Below are 17,202 nucleotides of genomic sequence, written 5' to 3' on the forward strand. Positions count from 1 at the left end.
GTACCGGACACTGGCTCTGAACTGCGATTCTAGACCAAAAACTTCACTGTGGTCCACAGTCAGAATAGCGGCTTATGAAAGTCAGATGCTGAATGGAGTTTTTGCTCAGGTCCCTCTCACACTGTGCCCAGTGGTTTTCTGTTCCCATCCTGCTGTAATTTCCCCAGTTCCAGAATGCATAATTGGAATAGATACACTTATTAGCTGACGAATCCCCCCATTTGTTACCCGATCTGTGGAGTGAGGGAGATTATGGAGGGTAAGAAAAAGTGGAAGCTGTTAGAACTGCTTATATCTAGGAAAATAGTAAACCTGGAGCAATACTGCAACCCAAAGGTATTGCAAAGATTAGTGCCACCATCAAGGACTTGAAAGAGGCAGAGGTGGTGATTCCCACCTCATTACCATTGAACTCTGTAGGGAATCAACTGTGTAGAAGATGATTGATTTGGAGAATAACTGGATTATCACCAGCTTAAACAGGTGGTGATTCCAATTGCTGCTGCTGTAACATGAAGTGGTTTTCATTTTGAATGAATTAACACATCCCCTGGTACCTAGGAAGTAGCTATTTATCTGGTAAATGTCTTTTTCCCCATTCTTATCAATAAGATCCATCAGAATGAGTTTGCTGTCAGCTTACAAGGCCATCTTCCTGATCCTACTTTAGGTATATATCAACCCTTCAGCCCTATGTCATACTTTAGTCCACAGGAATCTTGATCACCTTTCCCTTTTACAAGAAGTCCCTTGCATTGATAATGTTATTCCAACTGGCTCGAATGAGAAAGAATAGCAGCTATTCTAGACTTATTGGTAAGACATTTACATGTGAGAAGGTGGGAAATACATCTGAATAAATTTCAAGGGCTTCCTACCCAGTGGGAAGTTGAGTAGTGTGGGTCATGTTGAGATGCCCCTTCTAAGCTGAAGAATAAGTAGGTGCACCTGGACCCTAATATAGCTAAAATAGATGTACAACACCTAGTGGACCTCTTTAGATATTGGAGGCAACGTAGTCTATTTGGGTGTATTACCTTGGCTCATTTACTGGGAGTCCTGAAAAGCTGCTAAATTTGAGTGGGATCAAAAACAACAGAAGGCTCTGATATAGAGCCAGGCTGCTGTGTAAGTTTCACTGCCACTTGTGCTATATGATTTAGCAGATGCAATGGTGCTTGAAGTGTCAGTGACAGAGAGCAATTCTCTTTGGAGCCTTTTGCAGGCTCTGTACATGAATCACAGCACAGGCCCTTAGAGTTTTGGGTAAATCCCTGGTATCCTCCACAGACAACTACTCTCCTTTTGAGAAACAGGTCTTGGCCTGCTACCAGGCCTCAGCAGAGACTGAACACTTAACTATGTGCCACCATGTTACCACGCAACCTGAGCTGCCCATCATGAGCTGGATATTATCTGACCTATCAAGCCAGAAGTGTGGACATGCACAGAAACAGTCCATCATCAAATGGAAGTGGTATATACATGTTTAGGCCCAAGCAGACCTTGAAGGTACATATAAATTATATAAAGAAGTGCCCCAAATGGACCCCATTCCTGCTACACTGCTTTTGTCTCTCAACCTGCACCTTTGTCCTCATGGGAAGTTCTCTAGTATCAGCTGACAGAGAGAAAGAAGACTCAGGCCTCGTTTACAGAAGGTTCTACACAATGTGTAGGCACTGCCCTAAAGTTAATAGATACGACATTACTGTCAGCTTACAGTAATGATGGAACTCTGGGACATCTGATGGATTTCTGGGATATCCCTGAAAGGCAGTGTTGAAATAAAATCTTCCCAATGGGCAGACATGCTAGCAGTGCATCTGGTTGTTCAGTTTGCTTGGAAGGTGAAATACCTGGATATTCGATTATATACTGATTTGTGAGCTGTGGCCAGTGGTTTGGCTGGATGGTCAGGGAATTAGAAGAAACATGATTGGGAAATCATGTGGTAGGATGACCTGTTTTGTGGATGCTAGTCAGCTTCCTTCTCCAAGCCACCCTGTCATTGCCCTGTGGGCTCAGGAACAAAGTGGTAATGGTGGCAGAGAAGTAGGTTATGCATGTAGTCAGTGACAAGGACTTCCACTCACTGAAGGTGACCTGGCTATGGCCGCTGCTGAGTGCCCAATCTGCTAGCATCAGAAACCAACGCTGAGCCCACAGGTACCATTACCTAGGATGATCAGCCAGCTACCTGGTGGAAGGTAGATTACATTGGACTGCTTCCATCATGGAAAAGGCAGTGTTTTGTTCTTACCGAAATAGACACTTACTCTGGATATGGAATTTGTCTCCATGTACACAATAGTTCTGCCAAAACTATCATCTGTGGACTTACAGATTGCCTATCTAGAGTCACGGTATTTCATGTTACTACTGTTCAAGGAATTCACTTCACAGTGAAAGGAGTGTAACAGTGGGCCCATGCTCATGGAAGACACTGTTCTTATCATTTTTCCCACTATCCCAAAGCATCTGGTTTGATAGAGTGGAATGGCCTTTTGAATACTCAGTTGTAGTGCCTGCCAAGTGGCAACACCTAGCAGGGCTGGGGCAAGGTTCTTCAGAAGGCTATATATGTTCTGAATAGGCATTGAATATAAGGTGTTGTTTCTCCCATAGCCAGGATTCACAGGTTTAGGAATCAAGGAGTGGAAATGAGAGTGGTACTCACTCACTATTACCCCTTGTGACACACCAGCAAAGTTTTTGCTTCCTGTTCTCATGACCTTATTCTCTGCTGTGCCTAGATATCTTAGTTCAAGAGGGAGGAATGCTTACACCAGGTGATACAGTAATCCCATTGAACTCTAAGTTAAGACTGCCCTCTGATCACTTTGAAGTCTGCATGCTTCTGAATCAACAAGCAAATAAGGCCATCTCATTGTTGGCTGGGGTAACTGGTGTTGACTACCAAGGGAAAATTGGACTACTACTCCACAATGGACAAAATAGAGTATTCTAGAATACAGGAGATCCCTTAAGGTGTCTCTGATATTACCATACCCTCTGATTAAAGTGAATGGAAAATTACAACAACCCAATCCAGGCACTACTACTAATGACTTGAACTCTTCAAGAATGAAGATTTGACTCACTCTACCAGGTAAAGAACCATAAACAGCTGAGGTGTTTGTTGAAGGCAAAGGTAATACAGAATAAGTAGTGGATGAATGTTATTATAAATACCAGCTAAGACCATGTGACCAGTTACAGATGAAAGGACTGTGATTGTCATGAATATTTCCTCCTTATTTTACTATGCATATGTTTGTGTTTGTGTGTGTGGCAAATGTCTATTTTCTTTCCTTTCTTTCTCCTTTATCATGCAATATAATATATACTTACTTTATATCATAGTATTTAAGTTAAAGGATATTCAGAAGTGTAAACATCTCTTATGGACTTTACCTCCCATACTGAGGAAGGGTTAGATTGATTTTTGTTGTATGCAGAATAGTTGTGTTGATATCATGTTAAGTAGAATTATGATCTTGTTATTGTCTTTATTTGGAGATTAAATATGGTTTAAGGATGTGTATTTGAGTATCAGTTTGACAAAGGGGTGGCCTTGTGATGGTTAATTTTATGTCAACTTGACTGGGACATGGGGTGCCCAGATATTTGGCTAAACATTATTTCTAGGTGTGTTTGTGAGGTTGTTTCCAGATGGGATTAGCATTTGAATTCGTAGGCTGAATAAAGCAAATGCCCTCCCTGTTGTCTGTGAGCATCATTCAACCTGTTGAGGGAGTGAATAGAACAAAAAGGATGAGGAAGTAAGCATTTGCTCTCTGCCTGAACGTCTTTGAGCTGGAACATGGGTCTTTTGCAGTAGGACCAAGATTTATCCCAATAGCTCTCCTGGTTCTTGACCTTTCAGACTCTGACTGGGACTTACACATTGGTTCCCTTTGTTCTCAGGCCTTTGGACTTAGGCTTGAACTACACCATTGGCTTTCTTGGGCCTCCAACTTGCAGATGGAAGATTATAGAATTTCTTAACCTTCATAACCATATAAGTCGATTCTATACAATAAATCTTTTTCTTTCTCTACATATGTATATCCTACTGGTTCTGTTTCTCTGAAGAACCCTGACTAATGCAGATTCTTTTCAAGTATTCACATTCAGGTTATAAAACCAATATTTTACCAATAACCCAATATTATCATATATAAGATCTTTACAGACATGGGTATTAGGCACACCTATTTCACTATTGGTCATTAATGGATTGTCTTGTCCTGAGAAGTTTAACATAAGAAGCCATGAGACTTTCATTCTTTATTCATCTATCAACATCCTTCAGGTTAATTCCCAAAGCCCCAAATCTCCTGAATGGATTATTTAATTCTGTTGGTGATTGTATAGACAAAAAAAAAAACATCAAAATAATGGACCTGATGATCCCATGAAGACTCAGGCTGACTCTGAAGACTTCAAAATTGGATACATTGAAGTTCACAAAACAAGCCTCAGGCTACTCATTTTTTATAGATTGTTTTAAATTAGGTTTAAATTATGTGATTGTTTCAGATTCAGCACCAAACACTTATTTCTAATTCCCAATAAGTAATTATGTTTGTTAGACTGGACTGTGGATGCAAGATAATCACATTCTTTTAAATGTTCACATACTAGTTAGCTTAAAGTCCTTTCTGTCTTTTCATCTGTATATTAACTTTGAAAGTTTCCTGATAACAAAATCAATATAATGTATAAGAAGTCATCGTAATTAAGAAGAACCTATTATTATTAAGAAAAAACTTATTATTTCCAAGTCAGTTTTAAATACTTCTTCAAATATTAATGTAAAAGACTTCATTTAAAATATATTAAAGCACTTTACCTGTCTTATGTTAGAACCCTATCCATACATGTTTATTAGTATAAATACAAGCAATAAAAATCATGAGCTCTGTGTTTATATGAAAATTGGACAAAGCTAGGTATACTTTCAAAGGACTAATACTTGACATTAACTGAAATTAACCTCCACCCCAAAGAACAAAAAAAAAATAAAGACTACTTTTCAGAAAACATGATCATTGAGTATTCAATAAATGGCCAAGGAAACGTTTCCTTGCAAGATACTTTGGTTTACATATTTTTATTTTAAAGAATTAGAATGGGATAGGTCATGATATAGTCTTGTTTATGTACAGTTGTCGTTTTATTATTTTATAAAAGTGCCTAAGATTTAATAAATAAAAGACTAAAAATCATGCTTGTGTTCAAAAAGGAGAAAAGTTCAAAAAACAAAGAAAAAAAACACTTCAATGCTCCTGCACAGGCTTCAAAAAAATCTAATTATGTGAGAAGTTTCCAATTTAAAATTGATCTGACAAAAAGGGGATAGGCTGCATTAAAAAGATCCTGAAAAATCGAGACCAGTTAGACTTATCCATTCTTAAGAGGTAAGTTTGTTTTCTGCCTCTCCCTTACCTCACCCCACTCCTTTAAAATTGTTTGAGTTCTACCAATAAGCCATTTGTTCCCTTTTATTCAAGTGGCAGCAATATAGAGTTCTGATCTGATTGGGACCCTTAGTAAGTACTCAAACAGTATCCTTATATTTTTTGAGTTGATAGAAATCAATATCATAAACATGTGGGAGACGGGGTTTGAGACCAGACATGGTATAGAGGAGTTTTTGTCCAAATAATATCAGAATCAGCTAGTGGGTTTGAGAGTCTGGTAGTCTTCTAGGACTTGTCTGATTCAACTACTTCAGACGTTGTGAAGATTGGTTTTGGGAGTCTATCAGTTTAACAGATGCTCAAGTGATTCTTACACATATTAATGTTTAAAAACTACTAGCCTACAGGGCTTCCCTGGTGGCACAGTGGTTGAGAGTCCGCCTGCCGATGCAGGGGACACGGGTTCGTGTCCCGGTCCAGGAAGATCCCACATGCCGCGGAGCGGCTAGGCCCGTGAGCCATGGCTGCTGAGCCTGCACATCCAGAGCCTGTGCTCCACAACGGGAGAGGCCACAACAGTGAGAGGCCCGTGTACCACAAAAACAAAACAAAACAAACAAACAAACAAAAACCTACTAGCCTAGAATATTGACTGCCACTTGTATGTGTGAGTGTGTGTGTGCCTGGACACATGTGTGTTAATTTCATCTCTCCTATTTATAAATTTGGAATAATATTGGTTTTGGCAGAGAAAATCTTTCTTTCTTTTTTCTTCCTATACCATCTCTTACATATTTATTTTGCAATTCCAGTTCCTAATCCTATATAACAGATTACTCCAAAAGAGCAGTTTAAACCAAGCAGTTTATTTAGTCCACAGTATTTTGATCAATAGTTTGCAAAGCGTTTGCTTGGATCTGTTTCACTTGAAGGATCTCATCCAGTTACAGTAAGATGTTGGCTGAGGCTGCCATCATCTGAAGACATAACAAGGCTGGTCATCCAATATGGTTTATTCACATGCCCATCAATTGATGCTGTTGGCTGAAAGTTCAACTTGGACTGTTGACCAGAGCATCAGACTGTGGTCTCCTCCACTACACACTCAAGATTTGTAACTTCTACTGTCTAAAGGCTTGCCATGTATGTAACAGACATCTATCCATGAGGTGTCTGAACTCCAGTTTACCATCCCCTAAACAGGCCTTTTTCCCCCTATAATGCCCCATTTACACTTAATACTGTACATAGGAGTACCAAAAAATGTGCTAATGGATTACTTGAGTGCCAAGATATTTCACCCTTTCTCCATCATGTAGCAGCAATGCTACCACTTCAAATGTTAAGTTTTGAGTACTCCTGCCAATATGATAATTCCTTTCTGTGTCTGCTGCACAAGGTGGAGCAAATGACCAGGAAGCACTCGTATCTTCAAATTTAGTGAAACTCTAACTATGTACTCTGGAGAAAGCCTTTCCTTTTAGTACCCAGAAACATTAAAACTACAGAGCCTAAAGTTATAGGAACAGGGAACTCAAATTACCCCAATGTATAACTAGGAGTGATGGAGAGTAGGGTCAATCCTATTTGAAATGTTCAAGGTCATCTAATTAAATATCCTACCTCTTCCCTATCAGGGCTCTGACTTTGGCTTAGGAAATTGCCCTCCTCTGAGAATTCAGCCTTATTTGAAGTTATGCTCTTACTTACTTACACTTAGGTCTTCAGTTCGGTCTATAGATGAGTGCCTCCTTAAATGTTGCCTAAGAGGCTCTCTGGATCTTGAATTTCCCTTATTAATAGATTGCTTCATGCATCAATGTTACTTAACAATAGCCACCCAATTTCATAGCCCTTTTGGTTACTATTTTCCTTTAACTCTTAAATGTTAACAAAAATATACCAGATTATATTATCCCTGCTTCCCATCTCCATTCACCACAGTTAAAAATCTTGGAAGTCCCACTGCTACAACTTTCCAAGAACTATTGATAATCCACCTGCCATCAGTGATGAGGTCTTCATGGCCATATAGCCATCAAGTGGTCCATTTCCAGAATTCCATTGTTGGAAGCTAATTCTTAGGACTCTTCCTGGCAACAGCTGTCTGAGGTTAAGTTCCTCAGAGCTTGAGACAGAAGTTGTTGAAGGAAATAATTTGTTGAGGACATTCTCTCACAAAAAGAGGATTAGGGAAGCAGGGAAGGAAGGAGAAAGAAGCTAAGGAAGTAAGTCATCTCGGCTGGAGACTAGCTTCAGCCTGGTTTCAAGGGAAGCTCTGCTGTATAAACTGTGCTACAGACCTACCCTCACCTTAAGCAAGAGAGCTGAAACTATTTTTTAACCACCCCCTCAGTTCAGTCAGTCATTGGCCTGACCATCCCAGAAAGAGTGTTATCGTTATTTTGGGGTGAGGCTGTTCCTGTTTGGCTGCCAGAGAAGGTGGTGGTTAAGAGCCCTTAGCAGCTAACATTCTTAGCAGCTGTGTGCTGTATGCATCTGACAGACTCAGTGAGAAGCCATATAAGGCACCAGTAACATCACTAATGAAGCAAGGGTTTGGATAAATGACAAACTTTTTTTTTCCTATCATGGGAGTAAATGGTACAATATTTCTGAAGGGATATTTGGAAATAGACTATGAAAGACACAAAAGCATTATGTGTGTTGTTGTAGCTGCAACTAACTCAATTCAGAAGAGAGAACTTAGTGCTCTTTAACAAAGCAAATTTACTGTGGTGAAGTGTCCTTAGGGAAACACATGTATAAGTATGTGAATATGTCTATATAAAGATATTCATAAAACAGTGTTTGTAAGAGCAAAATTTTTGAAAGAGTTAAAATTTCAAGAATGAAGTAGTGGTTAAATAATTCCATTATTTTACTATTTTATTTATTATAATCTGATATTATAATAGAAACATTAATAGATTCCTTTGTGATTTATATATCTATATGTTACATGCATGAAAGATAAATAAGTTGCTAAATATTTTATAATCGTTATTTAGTGTTTTATAGCCCTTAGAATCTCTCTGTACAAAAACGTGTAAAGAAACTCTGTAAACAAACATATTTGAGGGCTTTTAAACATATTCTAAAAGAGTATCATACTCAAAGTAACCTAAGAACCCCAGGTCTCATAAGATTTGCACCCAAAATTTAAAAGCAATTAATGCCTGGAAGATAATATTTTGGGCATGGCTGGCTCTAGCCCGATCACATTTGTATAATGTTATTTATAGACAGTGTCCATTATGCCTGGCAGGATCCATACCTTACAGGATGTTAAACATTTAGAATATTACTCATGATTGCAGTTTTTAAAATTTTGGCTTATCTCAGTTTCATAATTTTTCCACAGTGTACTGTTTATTTAATAAAACTTTTGTTTTTATTTATAGCTGCAATATATATCTTTATAAAGAAATAAGGAGCTTTTTTCCTCAAATCAGACTCATATGTTGAATTACTTACAGGAATCTTTATTATTATAAAAATATTTGGTTTATAGGTTTTCAATATGCTTAATTTATGTAGCAAATATAGTTGGTGTATTTTTCTTGATCTCAAGGATCTTTTCAGTATATTCGAATGAAATAATTTCCAGTTTTAGAACTCACAAGGAAAGGTAGAAATTGACTTCTGGCACAAAATCGTATTCTTCAGAAATAAATAACTATACATACTATACATACTTTTTAAAATTTGATATAGGACAAATATCATATGAAGGATAGCAACATTCTTGCCACCCATGGGTCCAGACGGGTGGGCGATCTAAAAAATTTGTTCTTTTTCTAGCTTTCGAGTTAACAAATTTCATCTCTCTAGTTTCTGAAGTGACAGCATATTATTGCTACCCTTACTTGTAGACAGGTTAAATATTCAGTAGCTATAAGTGAAAATTTGATGTGAAATTGTTCTTCAAAAAGATTATTTTCTAAATGATTGGATTTCCTAAATGGATTTTCTAAATGATTTCCTTCCCAGTAAAAATCGAACAGAGATTAAGTCTTAGCTGTACACATCCCCTTCTCTCCTTAGTAGTCTTCAAAATACAGATATGCTTGATGATGTAACATAGGCTTTAAATTACAAAAATAGATGTGTAATCAATATGTCACAAATGTTTGAGCAGAGAACACCATGAAAAGTAGATATTGATAGTTGGCACTGTTTCCTTTATGACCAAAAGCCTCCATCCTTCTTTTTAAAACACATCATTCTTCCTTTTGGAATGGTATATGCAAGTGTGTGCCCCAGCTGCCTTAGAATATGAGACAGAAACTTGCTCTTACCTCCTCAGCTTTGTTGGTGGTTAATTACATGACTTAACCAAAAAAAAACACACTTTGAATGAACTCTGAATCTTGAGTGAGGCTTGTAAGAATAGAAACAATGACATGATTGGATTAATGCCACACTCAAAATTTCAAATAAAGCTGAGAAGGTGATTCCTATCACATCCACTTTTGTTGTTAAAAAAAACCACATCACGCCCTCCTTCATTTGCCCTCACAACAAGCCTTGAAAGTAGGTGGATTATCCAAATTTTACCTATGAAAAGGTTTGTGAAACACAAAGGATTTAACTTGCCGAAGGTGACACATAAGGATTCAAACAGAGACAGTCTAAATCTCAGGCCCAAGAACGTTTCCCCATGCACAGTGCCTCCCAGGTTTTGTGCAGGACGGGGAGAGAATGATCTACCTCGCAGGGTTACTGTGAGAATTATATGAAATAATAAACACAAAACTTCTGGAACACGGTGGCCATTCAACACCCGGAAGCCACTAAACAACTCACTCAAGGTTACACAGTCCTTGATGAAACCAGGATTTAAACAGAGATTTGAATCTTGTGTTACCGGGAGCGCTTAGGAGCTCCAGAAGCTTTTCTTGGCTTTTACCCCTGCCACAGAATCTGAATTGTCTTTCCCTCTATCCCAAAAAGCACACCTCAGAAGTCAGGGGACACCCAGCAGGCCTTTGCAGAAAGGAGGGAAGGAGCAGGAGTCGCATTAGGAAGCTTTACCTTCTGCTGGCTTTTCTCTCCTCCCAGCTTCTCTGGTATCGCATCACTTTTAATTCTCTACTTTGACCAATGCAAATAAATGGCAGATGGAGGAATAAATATAGTAAGAATAACTTGCTATTATTCCAAATGTGATCTCTTTATTGTTGTCAATGAATTCGGTTTAATGCAATTGGAATGCAGCTAGTAAACAGAGAAGTTATGTTTTTCTTCTACATTTAGCCAGATTGAAAATATCCTAAATGATTTTGTTTTCATCTGGCAGAGGTAGCTTATACCTTATGCATGTTGCCTTAGACATATATGAACTCTCCAACTCTCTTATTATTTAGCCCATAAGGACCATAAATATATATTTCCCAATTTTAAAAGATACCATTTTGGGTCACTGACTTAATGACGTAGTACTTAAAATTAGGTATAGAAAGTATGAAGTAGCAAGTACAATACTTACCAAGGTAAGACATATGCATGCCAGTGAATTGAAAATTAATCCCTGTAATAGTAATTCAGGAACTACCAGTGAAATTTCTGAATAAGGGTTGTTTGATTGTTTGGGAATAATTTTTACTGCTGATCCATGAACAGGCTTGAGTGGTGTAGTCATACAATTAAAATTCTGGGAGCTTAATTAGGTAAGGTAACATTGGAAGGCAATTTGATACTTTTTATCTAGGAAGAAGTAAAATTATTTTTGTTTGGATATGATGAGATCTTATTTATAGGAAATCAACAGATTCAGTAAAGTTGCTGGATACAAAATCAACACACATAAATCAACTATATTTCTATACACTAACAATGAAACACCTGGAAAAGAAATAAGAAAACAATCTATTCACAATAACATCAAAACCATAAAGTACTTAGAAATAAATTTAACCAAGGAGATAAAAGATCTGTGCATTGAAAACTGTAAGAATTTGATGAAAGACATTAAAGGAGATGTAAGTAGTTGGAAGATATCCTGTGTTCATAAATTGAAGAAATTAATTTTGTCAAAATGGCCATACTACTTAAACTGAAATACTTAAAGTGAATCTATAGATTCAATGCAAACTGTATTAAAATTTCAATGGCATTTTTCACAGAAATAGCAAAAGCAATCCTAAAATTTTTAGGGAATCACAAAAGTCCCCAAATCTCCAAAGCCATCTTAAAGAAGAGCAAAACCAGAGGCATCACACTTCCTGATTTCAGACATCCTGATTGCTACCAAGCTATAGTAACCAAAACAAAGTGGTACTAGTATAAAAATATACACACAGAAAAATGGGACAGAATTCAGAGCCCAGAAATAAACCCTTACACATATAGTCAACTAATACTGACAAAGAAATCAAGAATACTAATTCGGAAAGAGATAGTCTCTAAACTAAATGGTTTTGGGGAAACTGGATAATCACCATTAGAAGAATAAACTTGGATCCCTATATTAAACCACGTATGAACGTTAACTCAAAAATGGATTAAATACTTAATCATAGGACCTGAAACTGTAAAACTCCTAGAAGAAAATATGACACCAAAAGCACAAGCAACTAAAGCAAAAATAAATGAGTGGAACTATATCAATTTAAAAACTCTGTACAGAAAAAGAAACAATTAACAAAATAAAAAGGCAACTACATAATGGAAGAAAATATTTGCAAATCATATATCTAATAAGGGGTTAATATCCAAAATATATAAGAAACTCATACAACTAAATGGCAAAAAACCAATCTGACTAAAAAATGGGCAGGAGAACTGAACAGATATAGGTTCAGAGAAGGCATATGGATGGCCAACTCATACATGAAAGATGCTGAATGTCACCAATCATCAAAGAAATGCAAATCAAGACTATAATGAGATATATCACACCTGTTATAAAGGCCGTTATCAAGAAGACGAGAAATAACAAGTGTTGGCGAGCATGTGAAGAACAGGGAATCTTTGTGTACTACTGGTGGAATGTAAATTAGTACAACCACTATAGAAAACAGTAAGGAGCTTCCTCAGAAAAACAAAAATAGATTACCGTATGATCCAGCAATCCCACTTCTGGGTATATATTCAAAGAAAATTAAAACAGGATAATGAAAAGATATGTGCCCTCTCATTCATAACAACTTTTTTCACAAGAGCTAAGACATGGAAACAACCTAAGTGTCTATCAATGAATGAATATATAAAGAAGTTGTGATGTATTACATGTGGAATATTATTCAGCCATGAGAAATAAGGAAACCCTGCTATTTGGGACAACATGGATGGACCTTGAAGGCATTATGCTAGGTAAAATAAGTCAGACAGAGAAAGACAAATACTGTGTGATCTTGCTTATATGTGGAATATAAAAAAAGCTCAACTTATAGAAGCAGAGTGTAGATGGTGGTTGCCAGGGGCTTGGGGGTTGAGAGAAATGGAGAAATATGTTGGTTAAAGGATACAAACTTCCAGTTATAAGATGAATAAATTCTGATGATCTAATGTACAGCATAGTGATTATAGTTAACAGTACTATATTATGTACTTAAATGTTGCTAAGAGAGAAGATCTTAACTGTTCTTAACAAAAAAGGAATCATAATTATGTGAGGATGATGGAGGTGTTAACATTACTGTGGTAATCATTTAGCAATATATGGCTATAAGATTGACACATTGCACCTTAAACTTATACAGTGTTATATATAAATTATACCTCAGTAAATTTGGGAAAAAATAAATGCATATACTCTTTGACCCAGTAACTCTAGATGAGATATATACTCTGGAGAAGCATTTATATATGTTAGCAAGGAAGTTCACACAGAAACATTATATGAAACATTAATTTTAATAATAATAACTAAAAGTAAAACCAAAACAAAGAAAAATATAAAGAAATATCCTATATGCTGTAAGTAATGAAATGGATAAATAACTTATATGCTATCCATGTTATGCAGCAGTTAAGGAGGATAAGTATGCTTCCAATGGGTTAATATGGAAAAATGTGGAAGATGTAGTATTCAATAAAAGAATCAAGTTATAAACAAAATGTAGAGTAACATGCCCTCTATAAACTAAAGCATACAATGCTACTATGCATTTGTACATATACATATATATTTTATCTTTACCTATATCAATATCTATCTATTTATCTATATATCCATGTATATTTATCTGGATAGATATAAACCAAAGTAATAACCGCTAATTCAGGAAGCAACTGAAATTGAGGGGGATTGTCAAAAGGAAATTTAGCTTCATATATAATATTTGAATTTTCCTTTTCAAGAGGATAACATACTCATGTATGATTTATATAATAAAAATTAATTTTTAAATAAGAGGAAATTTAAGTGAATTGCCTAAGGTAAAAAGGCTAATTAGTGTCCAAGTCAAGATTAAAACCTAGGAATTCTGACACTTATGTTATTCACTAATTTTCTTATGTTACATTCTAGCCAATGACCAATTTTCATTAAGCATTTCAATGGGAAAGAAAATTAAATATTAATTACATCCAAGTTAAAATGGCATGAAAACACATTCTTCCATCTACGCCACATTTTGTATTAATTAAATGATTTTGCTAGTATTAAAGCCAGTTTTTGGAAGAAGGTTAATGAAGCATTCCCACAAAGTTGTAATGAGCACAAGACAGGTAATTTCAATCTTCTTCTGGGTTAGAGGTTTTCAAACACTAATATACATAAAATCACTGAAGCATTTGTTAAAATGACAGGTTCCCAATTCCAATCCCAATAAAGCCTGAAATAGTTGATCTAGGGAGTTTCAAGGAAGCCACAAGATATACTGAACAGTCCAGGTCATTCTGAGTTGTTTTACTAAGGACCCTAGTTCCAGATAGCTCAAAACTCATTGCTGCCACCTGAATGAAAGGGAAAAGATGGCTTCCCAGTAGAAACCCAACAATGATAAAGAAGTAGAGGGCTGGAGAGGAAGCTGAGAGTGACATTTCTTTAGACTTGAGTCCTAGTCATCCAAAATGATTTTTCAGGGATTATTACCTATATGATGTGGCATGTCCCCTTTTTATGCAATCAATTTTATATTGGGACATTCTCACAATATCAGGTTAAAACAAACAAAAACCCCACAGCCTTCACAGAGGCACTCAAGTATCCTTTATTCTTTTTCTATTCAAATTTTTCTCCTTTTGGTGATGCACTTTTAAAATCATCTTTCATTTATCAATTCACAAACACCTTAAAGAAGAAAATTAAATAAAATAAAACAATAAGAGCTACACATTAATAGGACTCTAACATGATCTGCCCCATTTCACTGCTTTAAAATATAAATATGCCAAAAAGAACCTTGCAAAGGGACATTTTCTTTGTCATTCACTTGAGTATGCTCAGTGATCATTTCTTCCAAAAGGTAGTCTCTGAAGAACTTCCCGTGTTTACTCCGACTTTCTCCCTGTGCCTTTGTGATTGAAATTACTTTATTTCAGATCACTTTTTTTCCTCTTTGGAATGGAGATTGATTTCAACTCTTGGTCCTTTGAAAGTGTACTTAGATTTGAAAGGGAAAAAAAGATGTAATCAGATTTTCCTAATTTGTTTGAGTAGAGAGAGTAGAAGGAAATGTTTACTTGATTTTTGCATGGTAAGTGCTACTTTTTTATGAACTATTTTAATTCTATAAACATCTACTCAGGTTTTGTACAGTGGAATTATAGCCATTCTTTGTAAATCCATTTAAAATCAATCATTTGGATAAATATGTTTTATTATAGTACAGATTACCATTTTCCTTCCAAAGACTTATCGATTTCCTCCTCTTAAAAAAGAAAAAAAAAAAGAAAGGTCCAATGAATTTTTCAAGCACTTGGCTATAGTAACATGAGACTGGCTTAATTACATGCAGTAAAGCTCTATTGGCCACAACCCGTTGCTGGCTTTTGTAAGCTCTGCATGTATTTTTCTTGAAAGCAAATGCAAAAAAGCCATTTTTATCACTATCTGATTATGTTGTCATCATATGCAGTTAAATTTACTACAATAATCCATACCAAAATAATAGTTTCACAATGAATTTATACAAAACATGAAATCTGTGAGACATTTGAGCAAGAGATCAAACTAATGCTTCTATGTATTTAGAAATACAAATACTAGAATATTTCAATATGTATTTTCAGTATTAATGTATATATATTGATAAGTATTACAGAAGTATGGGAATTACAAACCTTTTATTATTAGATGTTTTCTAAGTTTTCTTAAAGGCTGTTAGTTCCTTGAGGTTCCATGTCTTAATGTGATGCTTAACCTTTACTCAAAATCTATTACTGTATTTCCAACTTTAGAAAGACTTTTCTTCTTTTACTGATCTGTAGTATATACAAAACACACACATAATGTACATAGGTGCAAAATATATAATACATAGAATGTATACACTGAATATATATGTGAGTAGATGTAAATACATAGGTATGTAGAAGTACACATATACACACCCACACACATATATAAATGCACATATATATTGAGTGGTGTGCTGGGTCCAGTCAGTCTCTAGTTGGTAATTTTAAGCTGGCACTGGTAGGAGTATTTTACATCACAGACATTGGCAAACACTAAAAATCAGGGTTTTGAGGAGATTTTAATTTTTTCTTTTTTTTTCTCAGAAAGCAGGTAAACATTAAATTGTGTATGCCACTGCACAAATTGAATTGTGTGTGTTTGAATTCATTTGAAATGAATATGTATATTTCTGATCATGCAAATTAATTGTTGCATGAAATGATTGGGAAATTCACTTCTCTACTGATCTCAAACATTTAGCAAGTAGTGGCTTCAGGACCTGGGCTCAAATCTTGTCTAGTGAGTAGTGGGTAGCACAATTTCTATGTTGAGCTGCTTCCTATTGTATAGTAATGTGAGACATCCCCGACCCACCTGTCAGGGGATATTGGTCTTTTATTAGGTGTTCTCTCAGAGGAGTTAATTATGTTTTGGCAGATTTCAAATACCAAAGAAATTATTCAAAGCATTAATTATTTTTTTCTGATTAGGATATTTGGCTCCTCACAGGTTATTCTTGGCACACAGTGTAATCTTGCTTTCATGCTTTTGGGTTTGTTTTTTTTTCCAGGACAAATTACTGAATGCACAAAGCAGTTTTAACCATGGAAAAGATCTTTACAGATCTTTAAAGAAAATGTACAGAACTTTACAGATCTATAAAGAAAATGTACAGAACTTCCACATTTATCTTTTCTACCTATTTCTCATTCCTCAATTTCATAAGAATTGTTCAGTTTGAAATTATTGATCACAAAATTTAGTCAGAGGGATAAAAACATCAACTTTTCTGCTCCCAAGAAGCTCATCATCTACTTCAGATGTAGATATCAGATAGAATCAAATAGAATGTGGTATTGGATAGAATTGATAGTTTTTTGATGTTTCTTGATGTAGGAATAGAGGATTCTCAAATTATCACTATTGGCTCTATCAGGTAAAAACAAATCCTGATGTAGGTAAAGGAGAGAATTTATTCAAAAAGACTATTATAATAGGGGAAAGGAAATATTGCAATGAAGAGAAAGCTGCAGCTTACCTGAAGATCTACAGGAGTATCAAAAGTGAGGCAGAAAAAAGTTTTTATTTTATGAGGAGATTTTTTTTTTTATGAGGAGATTTGTTTTCTAAACAAATCTAGAAAGAACTGGATATGGGGGAGTGAGAGTAGCATAATTGGATAGTTGATATGAGAATAGCTTT

The sequence above is a fragment of the Delphinapterus leucas genome, chromosome 5, assembly GCF_059928025.1.
Source record: "Delphinapterus leucas isolate spDelLeu-1000000601 "Yukka" chromosome 5, BTC_Dleu_Yukka2, whole genome shotgun sequence".
NCBI classification, from domain to species: Eukaryota; Metazoa; Chordata; class Mammalia; order Artiodactyla; family Monodontidae; genus Delphinapterus; species Delphinapterus leucas.